The sequence below is a fragment of the Salvelinus sp. IW2-2015 genome, unplaced genomic scaffold (genome assembly GCF_002910315.2).
Source record: "Salvelinus sp. IW2-2015 unplaced genomic scaffold, ASM291031v2 Un_scaffold1974, whole genome shotgun sequence".
NCBI classification, from domain to species: Eukaryota; Metazoa; Chordata; class Actinopteri; order Salmoniformes; family Salmonidae; genus Salvelinus; species Salvelinus sp. IW2-2015.
Window position 1 is genome coordinate 43,873 of NW_019943327.1, and position 19,906 is coordinate 63,778.

Consider the following 19,906-nt stretch of genomic DNA (forward strand, 5'->3'; position numbering starts at 1 on the left):
AATAAACGCTATTGATTGATTGATTTTGAGACTGTTTTCTGTCCATTTAATGCTGATAAGTATCTTACAAATTCTTATGTACGGGCAGAGTGTTTTAATTGAATTGGTTGATAAACATATAGGAATTCAATTCCTTTAACAGTAGTCCTTAACCAATGTCTGTGCTGGTAATCTGCAGCTGCTGGCCTGATTCCAAATGGCATTCTCAGCCGTCTATACCTGCCTACTACTTCCTGTCCAGGAAGTTGTTAGATAGCTGCTCACTTCATCAAGTTTGAAGTGCCAATATCCATCTTTGGCATCAAGTACTGAGAATACTTTTTGCGTTGGATATTACGTGTAGAATCTCTTCTATTGTGGCCATCTGGAAGTGCCATCTCAGTAAGGCTTGTGTTGAGTGCACTGGGGTACATGTAAATTCGTAGTTAATCCTGTTTTTCAATGACAAACCATTTTGCTGATCCATGGTGTTTGGCTCTGATGACGTTCGTGATGATGTCTGCATTGTCCATTGAATGTGAGGCCTTTGTGATCTTTTCCTTCAGTGGAATAGGCTTCCAGTCTTAGTAGCTGCTACACAGGCCTCGGGGGCTACACTGTCTGCTTCTAGGTGTAGCTCTCCAGGAAGGCATCCAAGCCCATCGAACACGTCCTTGTACTCGGAGATGATGTCCTCAGTTGTCATGATGACCTCAGTGGACGTGGTGCTTGTGGATGTGATGTCACACATACCTAAGGTTCATAGGTAGTAGACTGTATCGCTAAAACAGAATTCTGCAGTTTCCCTGCCTCTAGAGCTCTGTCAGTACACAGCTCGTTTCATTGGAAGACATTTTTCAATTTCTCCACAATTTCAGGGGAGATTTACACTGTTTTAAACTATGCCATTTGTTTTTATAAATATGTAGCCTATTTGGACAGGAAGCTCAGAAAGTCAGCCAGCCTTCCAAGCATATCTAGAGGAAAACCTCGGTTATCATTCTAACTACAATGAAGAAATGTGAAACACTGACATGATTCAGCAAGGCCGGTTTTGTTTTCTCCAGAAACAGAGATGGTAACTGGTTTTGTTTTCTCCAGAAACAGAGATGGTAACTGGTTTTGTTTTCTCCAGAAACAGAGACGGTAACCTGGTTTTGTTTTCTCCAGAAACAGAGATGGTAACTGTGTTTTGTTTCTTCTCCAGAAGACAAGAGATTGGTAACTGGTTTTGTTTTCTCCAGAAGAACAGAGACGGGTAACTGGTTTTGTTTTCTCCAGAAACAGAGAGAGGTAACTGGTTTTGTTTCTCCAGAACAGACCATAGCGGTAACTGGGTTTTGTTTTCTCCAGAAACAGAGATTGGGTAACTCCTGGTGTTTTGTTTTCTCAGAAACAGAGATGGTAATGTTTTGTTTTTCTCCGAAGAACAAGATGGTAACTGGTTTTGTGTTTCTCCAGAAACAGAGATGGTAATCTGTTGTTTTCTCCAGAAACAACAGAGATGGTAACGAGGTGGTTTAGTTTCTCTGCCAGAAACAGAGATGGTAACTGGTTTTGTTTCTCCAGAAACAGAGAGATGGTTCCAAAAGATCGTACTGGTTCTGAACTGTAGCCATGGAGTCTTGTAACCAGACACCTGAAAGTGGGTTATTGTAGCGCGTCGGATGTTCCGGGGCAGTAATTGGAAATGTTAATATTTGTATTACACTTTTGTGTTTGCCGTTGCCATGCGATGGACCACTGGCCAGGTGGTTGTACACAGTGTTTGCTGCGAGGCTCGGGCCCACTTTTCTTCCAAACTCTTCAAGAGAACCTCGTCTGCAGTAGGAGAGAAGGAGAGAGAGAAACAACAGGTTCAACATGCGGATACTGCTAGGGAGAGAGAGAACAAACCAGGTTCAACTATGCTGACTACTGCTGGGAGAGAGAGGAACACACAACATCTGGTCTGTGGGAGAGCAACAATGTGTTACATCGGATAGCTCTCGGTCTGTAGGGGAGGAGGGTATACTATTTAATCGCTAGTGACAGATTCGACACAACGTGATGACTGCGAGCACTGTGGAAGACAGAGAGCAGGAACCAAAGGTCGAACATGTGAGATTCTATTGCGAGTGAATTGTTGAAGACAGAACAAGAGGAGTTACATGCGCATACAACAGGCAACGGTTCAACATGCTGGTATACTGTAGGAGAGAGGCAAGCGTAATCTAACAGGTGTCATCACTGTGGATACTGTGTGAGGGAGAAGGAACAACAGGGTTCAACATGCTGGATACTTATGTGAGGAGAGAGGAACAAACAGGGGTTTCAACGATGCTGGATACTGTAGAGAGAGGAACACAGGGTTCACAACATGCTGGGATACTGTAGGAGAGAGGGAACAACAGGGTTCAACATGCTGGGTACTGTAGGGAGAGAGAGGAGACAACAGGGTTCAACATGCTGGAATACTTGAGGGAGAGAGAGGAACAACAGGGTTCAACATGCTGGATAGTTAGGGAGGAGGAGAACGACTTCAAACATGCTGGATACTGTAGGTAAGAGGAGCAACAGGGTTCAACATGCTGGATACTGTAGGGAGAGAGAGGAAACAACAGGGTTCAACATGCTGGGATACTGTAGGGAGAGAGAAGGAACAACAGGGTTAACAGCTGGATACTGTGAGAGAGAGACAACAGGGTATCAATATAGCTGGTACTGTAGGAGAGAGAAGAGAACAACAGGGTTCAACATGCTGGATCTGTAGAGAGAGAAGGACAACAGGGTTCAACATGCTGGATACTGTAGGAGAGAGAGAAACAACAGGGTTCAACATGCTGGATACTGTAGGAGAGGAGAGAACAACAGTTCAACAGCTGGATACTGTAGGAGAGAGAGGAACAACAGGGTTCAACATGCTGGATACTGTAGGGAGAGAGAGGAACAACAGGGTTCAACATGCTGGATACTGTAGGAGAGAGAGGAACAACAGGGTTCAACATGCTGGATACTGTAGGAGAGAGAGGAACAACAGGGTTCAACATGCTGGATACTGTAGGGGAGAGAGAAGAACAGGGTTCAACATGCTGGATACTGTAGGAGAGGAGAGGAAACAACAGGGTTCAACATGCTGGATACTGTGAGGAGAGAGAGGAACAACAGGGTTCAACATGCTGGAACTAACTTAGAGGAGAGAGAGGAACAACAGGTTCAACATGCTGATACTGTAGGAGGAAGAGGAACAACGAGGTGTTACACAGCTGGATACTGTAGGGAGAGAGAGGAACAAACAGGGTTCAACATGCTGGATTACTGTAGGAGAGAGAGGAACAACAGGGTTCAACATGCTGGATACTGTAGGAGAGAGAGGAACAACAGGTTCAACATGCTGGATACTGGGAGAGAGAGGAACAACAGGTTCAACATGCTGGATACTGTAGGAGAGAAGAGGAACAACAGGGTTCAACATGCTGGATACTGTAGGGAGAGAAGAGAACAACAGGGTTCAACATGCTGGAGTATGGGAGAGAGAGGAACAACAGGGTTCAACATGCTGGATACTGTAGGAGAGAGAGGAACAACAGGGGTTCACATGCTGGATACTGTAGGGAGAGAGAGAACAACAGGGTTCAAACATGCTGGCTACTGTAGGGAGAGAGAGGAACAACAGGGTTCAACATGCTGGCTACTGTAGGGAGAGAAGAGCAACCAACAGGTTCAGAACAGCCCTGTCCAGAGCCTCTCTTATTCTAAACCAACAAGGGTAGCAACATGACCGGTAACTTTCCAACTCCCAGGTGTTTCCAGAAATCCTGTTTGGAAGAGTTGATTTCCTGCGTTTTCCCTTCTGATTATGGGGATCTCCAACCCTTGCCCTCTCTTATCTGGCGTGCGTCACAAGGCTCTGTCGGTCTGGGCACTGTCTGTCAGGGTCTATCTGGCTCTGTCTGGGCTCTGTCAGGCTCTGTCTGGCTCGTCTGTCAGTGCCTGTCTGTCGTGGTCTGTCTGGCTCTGTCTGGGCTCTTCTTCTGTGCTCTGTCTTGGTCTGCTGTGTCTGGGCTCTGTCTGGGCTCTGTTCTGGCTTGCTCTGGGGCTCTGTTCTCGGGTTCTGTCTGGGCTTCTTGTCTGGGGCTCTGTCAGCTTCAGGGCTCGCAGGGCTCTGTCAGGGCTCTGTGTCTGGGGCTCTGTCGGCTCTCTGGTCAGGGCTCTGTCAGGGCTCTGTCTGGGGCTCTGTCTGGGCTCTGTCTGGGGCTCTGTCTGGGCTGTCAGGGCTCTGTCTGGGCTCTCTGTCTGGCTCTGTCTGGCTCTGTCGGGCTCGTCCTCGTCTGGCTTCGTCTGGGCTCTGTCTGGGCTCTGTCTGGGCTCTGTCTGGCTCTGTCTGGGCTCTGTCTGTGCTCTGTCCGCTCTTTGGCTCTTTGGACAAATACAGGCTGATACAGAACACAGGTAGCGTAAATGAAATCCTTCCGTGAAGTAGGTTGTGAAAAAGTTAAAGTTGCTAATCAGAGAATAGTATGATTCCAACAGCTATAAACTCTTCTCAATAGTTACATTTTAATCAGTCAGTGTGGAATATAAGAAAGAACTATTAGAGATTAGTTTAAAACCCATTCGGAGTTAAACCCTGTCTAAAGCCGGGGAAGGGAGGTTCTACTAGTTCTGTAAGGTCTAGTTTACATATATCTAGTCGGAGGAACTACTGAATATACGATTAACGTCAACTCATCATCGTTCCTACCAGGAATATGACTTTCCCGAAACGGATCCAGTGTGCCTTCCACCCTTCCAATGGATCTGATCCCACCGGCGACCCTGTGCGACGCCGAAAAAGGGAAAACGAGGCGGTCTCGTGGTCAGGCTTCGAGAGGGCACATCGCGCTCCACCTCCTAGCATACTACTCGCCAATGTCCAGTCTCTTGACAATAAGGTTGATGAAATCCGAGCACGAGGCATTCCAGAGAGACATCAGGGATTGCAACGTGCTCTGCTTCACGGAAACATGGCTAACTCAAGGGACGCTAACGGAGTCGGTGCAGCCAGCTGGTTTCTTCATGACTCGCGCCGACAGAAACAAACATCTTTCCGTAAGAAGAGGGGCGGGGGGTATGCCATTATGTATATACGAGAAGTGGTGTGATCATCATAACAACACACAGGAACTCACAGTCATCGTTCACCTGATCTAGAACTCCTCACAATCACAGTATCATGTTCACGAATCCTCAGCCGATATATTACCAAGGGAATTCTCTTCAATCATAATCACAGCCGTATATATTCCCCCCAAGCAGCACACACACGATGGCCCTGAACGAACTTTATCTGACTCTTGTGAACAATGGAAACCACACACCCTAGAGGCTGCATTCATCGTGCTGGGATTTAACAAGGCTAATCTAAAACGAAACTCCCTAAATTCTATCAGCATATCGATTGTGCTACCGGCTGGAAACCCTAGATCATTGTTATACTAATTTCCGCGACGCATATAAGGCCCTCCCCGCCCCCCTTTCGGAAAAGCTGACCACGACTCATTTTGTTGATTCCACCTACAAACAGAAACTCACAACAAGCTCCCCGCTCAGGTCTGTTCAACGCTCGCGTCCGACACAATCTCCACTTCAAGACTTCTGTCTGATCACGGATTGTGAATATGTTCCGCATCGCGTCCAACAATATTGACTGAGATATGCTGATTCGGTGAGCGAGTTCATTAGGAAGTGCCTTGACGATGTCGTACCCACAGCAACGATAAAAACATTCCCAAACCAGAAACCGTGGATTGACGGCAGCATTCGCGTGAAACTGAAAGCGCGAACACTGCTTTTAACCAGGGCAAGGTGACCGGAAGCATGACCGAATACAAACAGTGTAGCTATTCTCTCCGCAAGGCAATCAAACAGGCTAAGTCCCAGTACAGAGACAAAATCGAGTCGCAATTCAACAGCTCAGACACAAGAGGTATGTGGCAGGGTCTACAGTCAATCACGGATTACAAAAAGAAAACCAGCCCCGTCGCGGACCAGGATGTCTTGCTCCCAGACAGGCTAAACAACTTTTTTGCCCGCTTTGAGGACAATACAGTGCCACTGACACGGGCCCTACCAAAACCTGCGCGTTCTCCTTCACTGCAGCGAGGTGAGTAAAACATTTAAACGTGTTAACCCTCGCAAGGCTGCAGGCCCAGACGGCATTCCCAGCCGCGTCCTCAGAGCATGCGCAGCCAGCTGGCTGTGTTGTTTACGGACATATTCAATCAATCCTTATCCCAGTCTGCTTCCCACATGCTTCAAGAGGGCCACCATTGTTCCTGTTCCCAAGAAAAGCTAAGCTGAGCTAAACGACTACCGCCCGTAGCACTCACTTCCGTCATCATGAAGTGCTTTGAGAGACTAGTCAAGGACCATATCACTCCACCCTACCGGACACCCTAGACCCACTCCAATTTGCTTACCGACCCAATAGGTCCACAGACGACGCAAATCGCAACCACACTGCACACTGCCCTAACCCATCTGGACAAGAGGAATACCATGTGAGAATGCTGTTCATCGATTACAGCTCAGCATATATCATAGTACCCTCAAACTCGTCATCAAGCTCGAGACCCTGGTCTCGACCCCGCCCTGTGCAACTGGTCCTGGACTTCCGACGGGCCGCCCCCAGGTGGTGAGGGTAGTAACAACATCTCACCCTGATCTCAACACTGGGGCCCCACAAGGGTGCTTCTGAGCCCTCTCCTGTACTCCCTGTTCACCCACGACTGCGTGGCCATGCACCCTCAACTCAATCATCAAGTTTGCGGATGACACTACAGTGGTAGGCTTGATTACCAACAACGACGAGACCTACAAGGGAGGTGAGGGCCCTCGGAGTGTGGTGTCAGGAAAATAAACCTCACACTCAACGTCAACAAAACAAAGGAGATGATTGTGGACTTCAGGAAACAGCAGAGGGAGCACCCCCCTATCCACATCGACGGGTCAGTAGTGGAGAAGGTGGAAAGTTTTAAGTTCCTCGTGTACACATCAACAAACTGAATTGGTCCACCCACACAGACATGGTATGAAGGCGCAGCAGCGCCTCTTCAAACTCAGGAGGCTGAAAAATTCGGCTTGTCACCAAAAGCACTCACAAACTTCTTACAGATGCGACATCAATCACGAGAGCATCCTGTCGGGCTTATCACCGCCTGGTACCGGCAATCCTGTCCGTCCACAACCGAAGAGGCCTCTCCGAGAGGGTAGTGAGGTTCTGCAGAACAGCCGATCTACACAGGGGCAAACTACCTGCCCTCCAGGACACCTACACCAACCTGTATTATCACAAGGCCATAAAGAATCATCAAGGACAACAACCACCCACAGCCACTTGCCTGTTCACCCCGCTATCATCCAGAAGGCGAGGTCAGTACAGGTGCATCAAAGCAGGGACCGAGAGACTGAAAAAAACAGCTTCTATCTCAAGCATCAGACTGTTAAAACAGCCACCACTAACATTTAGCGGCCGCTGCCAACATACTGACTCAATCTCCAGCCACTTTAAAAATGGGAATTGATGGAAATTATGTAAAAATGTACCACTAGCCACTTTAAACAATGTTGTCCATTAATATAATGTTTACTACCCTACACTTACCCATCTCTTATGTATATACTGTACTCTATATTCATCTACTGCATCTTGCCATCTTTAAGGAATAGAGTACACTAGCCACTCTTTCATAACTATGCCACTTTATGTTTACATACCCTACAGTACTATTCTCATATGTATATACCGTACTCTATACCATCTCACTTGCGATTGCCCCATGCCTTTTCCTCCGTACCACCACTCATTCATATATCTTTATGTACATATTCTTTATCCCTTTACACTTGTGTGTGTGTGTAAGGTAGTAGTTGTGGAATTGTTAGGTTAGATTACTTGTTGGTTATTACTGCATTGTCGGAACTAGAAGCACAAGCATTTCGCTACACTCGCATTAACATCTGCTAACCATGTGTATGTGACTAATAAAATTTGATTTGATTTGATTTGATTTACTAAGTTATATGGAGTTTTTTAAGAAGGTCAACCCAAGGATCATTTAGCTAGTTGATTTAGAATTTTAAGACCCCTTGAAGTATAAAAAAGTTTTTCCATATTATGGACTTGGTCTTTTACCAAATAGGGCTGTATATCACCTCTACCTTGTCACGACACATATGATTGGTTCAAACGCATTAAGAAGGAAAGACATTCCACAAATTACTTTTTAACAAGGCACACCTGTTAATTAAAATGCATTCCAGGTGACTACATCATTAAGCTGGTTGAGGGAATGCCAAGAGTGTGCAAAGCTGTCATCAAGGCAAAGGGTGTATACGTTGAATAATCTGTCTGTGTAAGCTCTATTTGACCAAGGAGAGTGATGGAGTGCAGATGACCATGATTCCATATGTGGTATTTCATAGTTTTGATGTCATAGTAGAAAATAAAGAAAAACCCTGGATGAGTAGGTGTGTCCAAACTTTTGACTGGTACTGTATATATATATAATATGAGGGATTAGAAATGCCGCAGACAATTACAGTGATGGAAACTACTATCTATCTTCAATATATGAGCTGATCTACCCCCTAAACATAAAAATAACATGTTAAAACAGTCTCCATACACAGGGCATTCGGAAAGTACTCAGACCCCTTCACTGTTACAGCCTTATTCTGAAATGTATTCAATTACATGTTTTCCTCATCAATCTACACACAATACCCCATACTGACAAAGCAAAAACATTTTTTTCTTCATTTTTGCTAATATTTATATATATAAAAAAACAGAAATACCTTATTTACATAAGTATTCAGACCCTGTGCTATTAGACTCGATATTGAGCTCAGGTGCATCCTGTTTCCATTAATCATAATTTAAAATGTTTCTACAACTTAATTGGAGTCCACCTGTGGTGAATTCAATTGATTGGACATGATTTGGAAAGGCACACACCTGTCTATATAAGGTCTCACAGTTGACCATGCATGTCAGAACAAAAACCAAGCCATGAGGTCGAAGGAATTGTCCGTAGTGCTTTGAGACAGGATTGTGTCGAGGCACAGATCTGGGGAAGGGTAGATCTTTCTGCACGATTGAAGGTCCTCAAGAACACAGTGGCTTCCATCATTCTTAAATGGAAGATGTTTGGTCCCACCAAGACTCTTCCTAGAGCTGGCCACCCGACCAAACTGAGCAATCGGTGGAGAAGGGTCTTGGTCAGGGAGGCCTTGGTAAAGAACCCGATGGTCACTCTGACAGAGCGCCAGAGTTCCTCTGTGGAGATGGGAGAACCTTCCAGAAGGACAACCATCTCTGCAGCACTCCACCAATCAGGCCTTTATGGTCAAGTGGCCACACGGAAGCCACTCCTCAGTAAAATGACAGCCTGCTTGGAGTTGCTAAAAGGCACCTAAAGGACTCAGATAATGAGAAACAAGATTCTCTGGTCTGATGAAACCAAGATTGAACTCTTTGGCCTGAATGCCAAGCGTCACGTCTGGAGGAAACCTGGCACCATCCCTAAGGTGAAGCATGGTGGTGGCAGCATCATGCTGTGGGGATGTTTTTCAACGTGCAGGGACTGGGAGACTAGTCAGGATCGAGGTAAAGATGAACGGAGCAAAGTGAGATCCTTGATAAAAACCTGCTTCAGAGCGCTCAGGACCTCAGACTGGGGTTAAGATTCACCTTCCAACAGGACAACACCCCTAAGCACACAGCCAAGACAACGCAGGAGGTGCTTCAGGACAAGTCTCTGAATGTCCTTGAGTGGCACAGCCAGAGCCCAGTCTTGAACCCGATCGAACATCTCTGGAGAGACCTGAAAATAGCTGTGCAGCAACGCTCCCCATCCAACCTGACAGAGCTTGAGAGGATCTGCAGAGAAGAATGGGACAAACTCCCCAAATACAGGTGTGCCAAGCTTGTAGCGTCATACCTAAGAAGACTCGAGGCTGTAATCGCTGCCAAAGGTGCTTCAACAAAGTACTGAGTAAAGGGTCTGAATACTTATGTAAATGTAATATTTAAGTTTTTTTATTTTATACATTTGCAAACATTTCTAAAAACCTATTTTGCTTTGTCATTATGGGGTTTTGTGTGTAGATTGATGAGGGAAAAAATAAACATTGAATCAATTTTAGAATAGCGGTCTGAATACTTTTTCGAATGCACTGTATAATTCCATTCATTTTTTCAACTGGGACCTTCAGACGAGTCTTGTGAGAGGCCTGTGGGAGTCCTACAGCAAAACAACCGACATGTTCATCTTTGTGAGAGTCTCACCCTTTTGCCGGGATGGGTGTGTAGCTCAAAACTGTTGGTCACTTTACAGGCAGATCTGCTGTACTGACACGCGTGGAGGTCGTAGAGCAAAACGGAGAACATCATCGTGTTTGTGAGTGTCTCGTCTTTCCACAGACGGGTCATAGTTTTTTAGGCCAAACCGTTCGGATGCTAAAGCCGATTTTGTAAGAAGACCGATTTTTCAGGATGTCTGACAAACACCGCTTTAAGCTCTGTCACCTTTCACCGCAGAAAGTGCGACAGGCGGAGACGGTGGGCATCTCTCGCTTAAACTGACAGATTTCTATGGGGATCTTTTTATTACGCTAAATTGGACTTCCGCTGGGGCTTGGACATCAACTTAATTATATATATTTTTTTACTTAACAGATTACTCAAACTCCTGATGACATCGACCTTAAGGGGTTATTAATATAAGACAAATAGAGATTTCAGAAATGTTAACCTGAGAGATTTCAGTAATAAGGCCTTCTTCTGTGGAATGGGTAAGGGCTTCTTCTGTGAAATGGAAACCTGAGAGTTTACAGTAATAAGTGCTTCTTCTGTGAATGGAAACCTGAGAGTTTACAGTAACTAAGGCTTCTTCTGTGGAATGGAAACCTGCGAGTTTACAGTAATAAGGGCTTCTTCTGTGGAATGGAAACCTGCGAGTTTACAGTAACAAGGGCTTCTTCTGTGAAATGGAAACCTGAGAGTTTACAGTAATAGGGCTTCTTCTGTGGAAATGGAAACCTGAGAGTTTACAGTAATAAGGGCTTCTTCTGTGGAATGGAAACCTGCGAGTTTACAGTACAAGGGCTTCTTCTGTGAAATGGAAACCTGAGAGTTTACAGTAATAAGGGCTTTCTTCTGTGAAATGGAAACCTGAGAGTTTACAAGTAATAAGGGCTTCTTCTGTGAAATGGAAACCTGAGAGTTTACAGTAATAAGGCTTCTTCTGTGGAAATGGAAACCTGAGCGTTTACAGTAATAAGGGCTTCGTCTGTGAAATGGAAAACTGAGAGTTTATAGTAAGAAGGACTTCTTCTGTGGAATGGAAACCTGAGAGTTTACAGTAATAAGGCCTTCTTCTGTGGAATGGAAACCGTATAGTTTACAGTAATAAGGCGTTCCCTCTGTGGTAACTCACCAATGCTCCATTTAAATTCTGGAAAATCTGAGACTTGTGGTCCAAACCAATGTTCAAAGTCTCCGAAAACACAGAGAAAACAGAACAGACAAATGACAAGAGTACTATATAACCTACCCTCTGTAAAGGGTACGGTATAGTAACTGTAAAGGGTACGGGTATATAACTGTAAAGGGTACGGGTATATAACTGTAAAGGGTCCAGGTATATAACTGTAAAGGGTCCAGGTATATAACTGTAAAGGGTCCAGGTATATAATTGTAAAGGGTACGGGTTATAACTGTAAAGGGTACGGGTATATAACTGTAAGGGTACGGGTATTAACTGAAAGACCAGGTATATAACTGTAAAGGGTCCAGGTATATAACTGTAAAGGGTCCGGGTAATATAACTGTAAAGTGCGGGTATATAACTGTAAAGCGTCCGGGTAATATAACTGTAAAGGTACGGGTATATAACTGTAAAAGGGTCCAGGTATATACAGTAAAGGGTACAGGTTATATAACAGTAAAAGAGTGCTGGTATATAACTGTAAAGGTCCGAGTATATAACTGTAGAGGGTCCATTAGCCACCAACTCCAACAAACTAAGCCACACAGGACCTGTACTACCCTGAAAAGAGTCCAGGTATATTTTGGTGTAGAATAGTTGATCGTCATCGTTCTCGTGAAGGTTCCACTGCTCGACAATCTGTGTTCACATACGGGGCGTAACCGATGATGCCTGAGGGTGAAAACCAGATGGGGTTAAAACCAGATGGGGTTAAAACCAGATGGGTTAAAACCAGATGGAGTTAAAACCAGATGGGGGTTAAAACCAGATGGGGTTAAAACCAGATGGGGTTCAAACCAGATGGGTTCAAACCAGATGGGGTTCAAACCAGATGGGGTTCAAACCAGATGGGGTTAAAACATGATGGGTTAAAAACCAGATGGGGTTAAACCAGAGGGGTTAAAAACCAGATGGGGTTAAAACCAGATGGGGTTCAAACGATGGGTTCAAACCAGATGGGTTCAAACAGATGGGGTTTCAAACCGAATGGGGTTAAAACAGATGGGGTTAAAACCAGATGGGGTTAAAACCAGATGGAGTTAAAACAGATGGGTTCAAACCAGATGGGGTTCAAACCAGATGGGGTTCAAACAGATGGGGTTCAACCAGATGGGTTAAAACCAGATGGGGTTCAAACCAGATGGAGTTAAAACCAGATGGAGTTAAAACTAGATGGAGTTCAAACCAGATCGTGTTAAAACCAGATGGAGTTAAAACCAAATTGAGTCCAAAACCAGATTGAGTTACACATTGGGTCCTATAAAAGTAAATATAGGGGGTGATTGTGTAGTGTAGGGTGTAGTGTAGGGTGTACACAGAGGTGTAGTGTAGGTGTAGTGTATGTGATAATAGGGTTGGTGTAGAGGTGATTATAGGGTGTAGTGTAGCGTGTATTATAGGGTGTGTAGTAGGGTTTTAGGGTGTAGTAGGTGTATTATAGGTGTAGTGTAGGGTGTATTATAGGGTAGTGTAGAGGGTGTATATAGGGTGTAGTGTAGGGTGTATTGTAGGTTTATATGGGTGTAGTGTAGGGTTATTTAGAGTGTAGGGGTGTATTAAGGGTGTGTAGGTGTTAGTATATGTGTAGTAATGGTGGGTGTAGGGTGTATATAGGGTGTAGTGTAGGGTGTAGTTAGGGTGTATGTAGGGTGTATTATAGGTGTGTAGTAGGTGTAGTATAGGGTATATTGTAGTGTAGGTGTATTATAGGGTGGTATTAGAGAGTGTATTTAGGGTGTAGGGTGTATTATATGTGTATTGTATGGTGTACTGTAGGGTGTAGTGTATGGTGTACTATAGGGTATATTATAGGGTGTAGTGTAGGGTGTAGTGATGGTGTACTATAGGGGTATTTAATGGCGTGTCAGTATGGTGTGTAGTATATGGTGTAGTGGGAGTGGGTAGGGTGTAGTATATGGTGTAGTGAGGGTGTAAGTATATGGTATATTGTAGTGTAGGGTGTAGTATAGGGGTGTAGGTAGGGTGTAGTATTGGTGTAGTGTAGGGTGTAGTATATGGTGTAGTGTAGGGTGTAGTATAGGGTATATTGTATGTGAGGGTGTCGTATATGGTGTAGTGTAGGGGTGTAGTATGGGTATGATTGTCGTATAGTAAGTAGGTAAGTGTATAGGTTATGGTAGTTGCTATGAGGGTATTGTAGGGTGTAGTGTAGGGTCTTGTATATCGGTCACTATGTAGGTGGTATGTGTAGGGTGTATTGTAGTGTAAGGTGTGAAAGAGTGCCATTGTAGTGTAGGGTGTCAGATGGTGTGAGTTATAGGGGTGTGTAGGGTGTATGTGTAGTTAGTATCGGTGCTAGTGTCAGGGTGATAGTATAGGGTAGTATATCGGGTAGTATAGGGTGTGTAGGGTAGTAATATTAGGGTGTAGTGCTAGGGTGTATTATAGCCCGTGGTGTTAGTGTAGGTTTAGTATGAGGTTATATTATGGTTACAGGTATAGGGCTGTAGTGTAGGGTGTAATTGTAGTGTAGCGGTTGCTAGTAATAAGGTGTATTGTCGTGTAGGGTTGTATTATGGTGTATGTAGGGTGTATTAAAGGGTGTAGTGATAGGGTTGTATTGTAGGTTGTATTAGAGGTGTAGTGTGAGTGTATTTTAGAGTTGTAGGGGTGTATATAGGGTGTAGGTGTGGGTGAGTATTGGTGTAGATAAATTGGTGCTGGTGTAAGGGTGTATTATAGGGGTGTAGTGTAGGGTGTAGTATTAGTGGTGTAATTGGTAGGGTGTATTACTATAGTGGTTAGTGTAGGGTGTAGTATAGGTATATCGTAGTGTAGGGTTACTTATAGGTGTATTAAGAGTGCTATTTTCAAGGTGTAGGGTGTAAATTATATGGCTGTTTGTATGCGTGTACTCATAGGTCACTATTATAGGTGTGTAGGTAAGCGGTGTAGTGTATGGGTAGTGATAGGGATGTAGTATAAGGATAATATTGTAGTGTTAGGGTGTAAGTATAGGTGTAGTGTTCGTGCAGTATGGTGTTAAGTTACGTTGTAGGCCGTGCTAGGTGTCAGGTGTAGTATAGTGGCAGTAGGTGACTGGTAGGTATTGGGTATGTAGTGACGGGTGTAGATAGCCGGTGTAGTGGTAGGGTGTAGTAATATGTAACGGATGTAAGTGTAGGGTGTAGTACGTAGGTGTAGTTAGGGTAATTAGTGATGTGTAGGGTGTCGTATTGTGTAGTGTAGGGTGTAGTATAGGGCTTGTCGTATAGGGTATATTGTAGGGTGTAGTGTAGGGTGTAGTATAGGGGTATATTTGTAGTAGTACCGTAGGGTGTAGTATGCAGGGTGTATTGAGAGGTGTAGTTGTAGGTTGTATTGTAGTGTAGGCTGTAGTATAGGTGTAGTATAGGGTGATAAGTGTAGGGTGTAGTGTAGGGTGTAGTATAGGGTGTTAGTGTAGGGTGTAGTATAGGGTGTAGTATAGGGTGTAGTATAGGGTGTAGTGTAGGGTGATCTTATAGTGGTATTGTAGGTGTAGTGTAGGGTGTATTGTAGTGTAGGGTGTAGTATAAGGTGTATTGTAGTGTAGGGTGTAGTATAGGGTGTAGTATAGGGTGTAGTGTAGTTAGGTGTAGGGTGTAGTATAGGGTGTATGTAGGTGTATATAGTGGTGTAGTATAGGGTGTAGTTAGGTGTATTGTAGTGTAGGGTGTATAAAGGTGTATTAGTGTAGGGTTAGTATAGGTGTAGTAATGGGTGTAGTGTAGGTGTAGTGTAGGTGTAGTGTAGGGTGTAGTGGTAGGTGTAGTATAGGTGTAGATATAGGTGTGTAAGGTGTAGTGTAGGGTTTATTATAGGGTGTAGTGTAGGGTGTAGTATAGGTGTAGTATGTGAGTATATGGTGTAGTGTAGGTGTATTAGGGTGTATGTGGTGTAGATATGTGTAGTGAGGGGTATTAGGGTGAGTGAGGAATATAGGGTGTAGTGTAGGTGTATATAAGCGGTGTATTAGGTGTGAGTTAGGGTGTAGTATAGGTGTAGTGTTAGGTGTAGTATATGGTTGTAGTTACGGGTGTAGTATTTTAGTTGTGTAGTTAAGGGTGTATATAGGGTGTAGTGTAAGTTGTGTTAGTAATAGGGTGTAGTGTAGTAACTATGCGTGTATATAGGTGTAAATTATAGGGTCTAGTAGGGTGTATTATAGGGTGTAGTGTAGGGTGTAGTATAGGGTGTAGTGTATGGTGTAGTATAGGGTGTAGTGTAGGGTGTAGTGTAGGGTGTAGTGTAGGGTGTAGTGTAGGGTGTAGTATAGGGTGTAGTATATGGTGTAGTATAGGGTGTAGTATATGGTGTAGTATATGGTGTAGTATAGGGTGTAGTATATTGTGTAGTATAGGGTGTAGTATATTGTGTAGTATAGGGTGTAGTGTAAAAGTGACCGCAAATGTGATTATGCATGTATCGCTTTTATTATAAAGGTGCATTTTTATGGTGAAAATGTTTCTTCCCCAAAACTTGAACCTCACGCTCTGCTTATGTGTGCCAGTTAGGCTCTACACCCCCTGTAAAGCGGAATAATGTGCTTAATTTTAAGAAGTTATTTGGCAACTTCAGTTGTGATACAAACTTTATCAAAACATATAGGCCTAGGTTACGTGATGTGTGCGACTATGATTTGAAAAAGTCGTAAAAAAAAAAGGCATTGTTTCTTGCCTTACACTAGACATCTTTCACAAGTGATAATATATAATTCACAAGTGATAATATATAATTCACAAGTGATAATATATAATTCATAGGCTAATATTGTCACCCATCAGACTATTCTTGATGTAATCTTGTCTTTACATATACTAAATAATATATGTGTGAAATTTGTTTTGATTTAGAATGGACCATTATCACGCAGGGGAAAAAATGCATGTCATCTACGCACTTTAATAGTGAATGGAGGACACTTTTCCTATGGTTCATTATCCTGCCAGCCAGGTTGGCTATACTGCTGTTGTAAAGCAATGTGTTTAATATTAGGAATGCTGAGAAAGAGATATAGTCGGCCTAGCCTATAGAAAGCTGATGGGATCCTCCTCTTTTTAGTGGAGGCCATCACTCTGTTTTCTCAATCTATTGCAAAGCCTATAGAAATGTTGCGCAACATGAGCTCATGGGCTCTCACGAAGTGTTTGATTATATTTTCCATTGCATGTGCATTGATGTCAGAGTGATTAGAGTGGACAGTAGAGTGCTGAGTACCAGGCAGTTAGCAAGTTTGGTAGACTACTATCTGACCAGCAGCAGCATCAGAGCTTGGAGAAGCCTAATTACCGTGACTAGACGGTAACGTGGAATTTGACCAGCCTTCCTGACTCGCGACCGACAGTGTGGCGGTAATACGGTCACCACAGCAGCCCTACTCCGGTGTTTATAAGGCAAAATACATCTAAAACTATTTGTATTTGTATTGACAATCCCCTTATCCAAACGGATTACTCATTTACCCAGCTCTTATCAATAGTTTTTTTTAGTAAGTTGTAAATAACAAAGCAATGGAGAATGATGTTATTCCTATCAGGAAAATAATTTAAAGTCGGGGGTGTTCCACTTGGAACCGACATGTTGCTCGATTTTATTTATCGTTTCGTCAGGCGCGTTAAAGATGGTGGAATTACGAGAGAATTAAGTTAACACCTCCACCACACCCTCATCTCTTTGATCTCCAGCCCAAATCAATAGAGGGTGAAAAGCATGATATTCTTATGCTTCAATTCAAGGTCAGAATACGCATTGAGAGAAAAGTGCATCAAAAAGGGAATTACGTTCCATTTATGCAAACTTCACTGGAATTACCCCCCAATAGTGAACGTGGTTATAGACATCGACCTCTTACAGTGATCAACTTGTTCTGTAAGAGGAGTACACTGCTACTGTACTAACAGGCCTTGAGCTATACAGGATAAAATATTCAAATAATAATCATGACCAGGGATGGGAAGTAAGGGATTACATTTAGAAAGTAACCTACCCAACCCTGGTCATGATGACCTCTGGTCCCTTTTCCTCTCTTCCTCTCGTGTATTTACCACCGCTGGTAAAGTAAAACCTACCCAACCCTGGTCATGATGACCTCTGGTCCTTTCCTCTCTTCCTCTAGTGTATTTACCACAGCTGTAAAGTAACCTACCCAACCCTGGTCAGATGACCTCTGGTCCTTTCCTCTCTTCCTCTAGTGTATTTACAACAGCTGTAAAGTAACCTACCAACCCTGGTCATGATGACTCTGGGTCCTTTTCTCTCTTCCTCTAGTGTATTTACCACAGCTGTAAAGTAACCTACCCAACCCTGGTCATGATGACCTCTGGTCCTTTTCTCTCTTCCTCTAGTGTATTTACCACAGCTGTAAAGTAACCTACCAACCCTGGTCAGATGACCTCTGGTCCTTTTCCTCTTCCCTCTAGTGTATTTACCAAGCTGTAAAGTAACCTACCCACCCTGGTCATGATGACCTCTGGTCCTTCTCTCTTCCTCTAGTGTATTTACACAGCTGTAAAGTAACTACCCAACCCCTGGTCAGATGACCTCTGGTCCTTTCTCTCTCCCTCTAGTGTATTTCCACAGCTGTAAAGTAACCTACCCAACCCTGGTCATGATGACCTCTGGTCCTTTTCCTCTCTTCCTCTAGTGTATTTACCACAGGCTGTAAAGTACCTACCCAACCCTGGTCATGATGACCTCTGGTCCTTTCCTCTTCCCTCTAGTGTATTTACCACAGCTGTAAGTAACCTACCCCAACCCTGGTCATGATGACCTCTGGTCCTTTCTCTCTTCCTCTAGTGTATTTACCACAGCTGTAAAGTAACCTACCAACCCTGGTCATGATGACCTCTGGTCCTTTCCTCTCTTCCTCTAGTGTATTTACCACAGCTGTAAAGTAACCTACCCAACCTGGTCATGATGACCTCTGGTCCTTTCTCTCTTCCTCTAGTGTATTTACCACAGCTGTAAAGTAACCTACCCAACCCTGGTCATGATGACTCTGTCCTTTTCTCTCTTCCTCTAGTGTATTTACCACAGCTGTAAAGTAACTACCCAACCTGGTCATGATGACCTCTGGTCCTTTTCTCTCTTCCTCTAGTGTATTTACCACAGCTGTAAAGTAACCTACCAACCCTGGTCATGATGACCTCTGGTCCTTTCCCTCTCTCCTCTAGTGTATTTACCACAGCTGTAAAGTAACCTACCCAACCCTGGTCATGATGACCTCTGGTCCTTTCTCTCTTCCCTCTAGTGTATTTTACCACAGCTGTAAGTAACCTACCCAACCCTGGTCATGATGACCTCTGGTCCTTTTCCTCTCTTCCTCTAGTGTATTTCCCACAGCTGTAAAGTAACCTACCCAACCCTGGTCATGATGACCCTTGGTCCTTCCTCTCTTCCTTTAGTGTATTTACCACAGCTGTAAAGTAACCTACCCAAACCTGGTCATGGATCCTCTGGTCCTTTTTCTCTTCCTCTAGTGTATTTACCACAGCTGTAAAGTAACCTACCCAACCCTGGTCATGATGACCTCTAGTCCTTTCCTCTCTTCCTCTAGTGTATTTACCACAGCTGTAAAGTAACCTACCCAACCCTGGTCATGATGACCTCGGTCCTTTTCTCTCTTCCTCTAGTGTATTTTCCACAGCTGTAAAGTAACCTACCCAACCCTGGTCATGATGACCTCAGTCCTTTTCTCTCTTCCTCTAGTGTATTTACCCACAGCTGTAAAGTAACCTACCCAACCCTGGTCATGTGACTCTTGGTCCTTTTCCTCTCTTCCTCTAGGTATTTACCACAGCTTGTAAAGTAACCTACCCAACCCTGGTCATGATGACCTGGTCCTTTCTCTCTTCCTCTAGTGTATTTACCACAGCTGTAAAGTAACCTACCCAACCCTGGTCATGATGACCTCTGGTCCTTTCCTCTCTTCCTCTAGTGTATTTACCACAGCTGTAAATAACCTACCCAACCCTGGTCATGATGACCTCTGGTCCTTTCCTCTCTTCCTCTAGTATTTACACAGCTGTAAAGTAACCTACCCACCCTGGTCATGATGAACCTCTGGTCCTTTTCTCTCTTCCTCTAGTGTATTTACCACAGCTGTAAGTAACCTACCCAACCCTGGTTCATGATGACCTCTGGTCCTTTTCCTCTCTTCCTCTAGTGTATTTACCACAGCTGTAAAGTAACCTACCCAACCCTGGTATGATGACCTCTAGTCCTTTTCTCTCTTCCTCTAGTGTATTTACCACAGCTGTAAAGTAACCTACCCAACCCTGGTCATGATGACTCTGGTCCTTTCTCTCTTCCTCTAGTGTTATTTACCACAGCTGTAAAGTAACCTACCCAACCCTGGTCATGATGACCTCTGGTCCTTTCCCTCTTTCCTCTAGTGTATTTACCACAGCTGT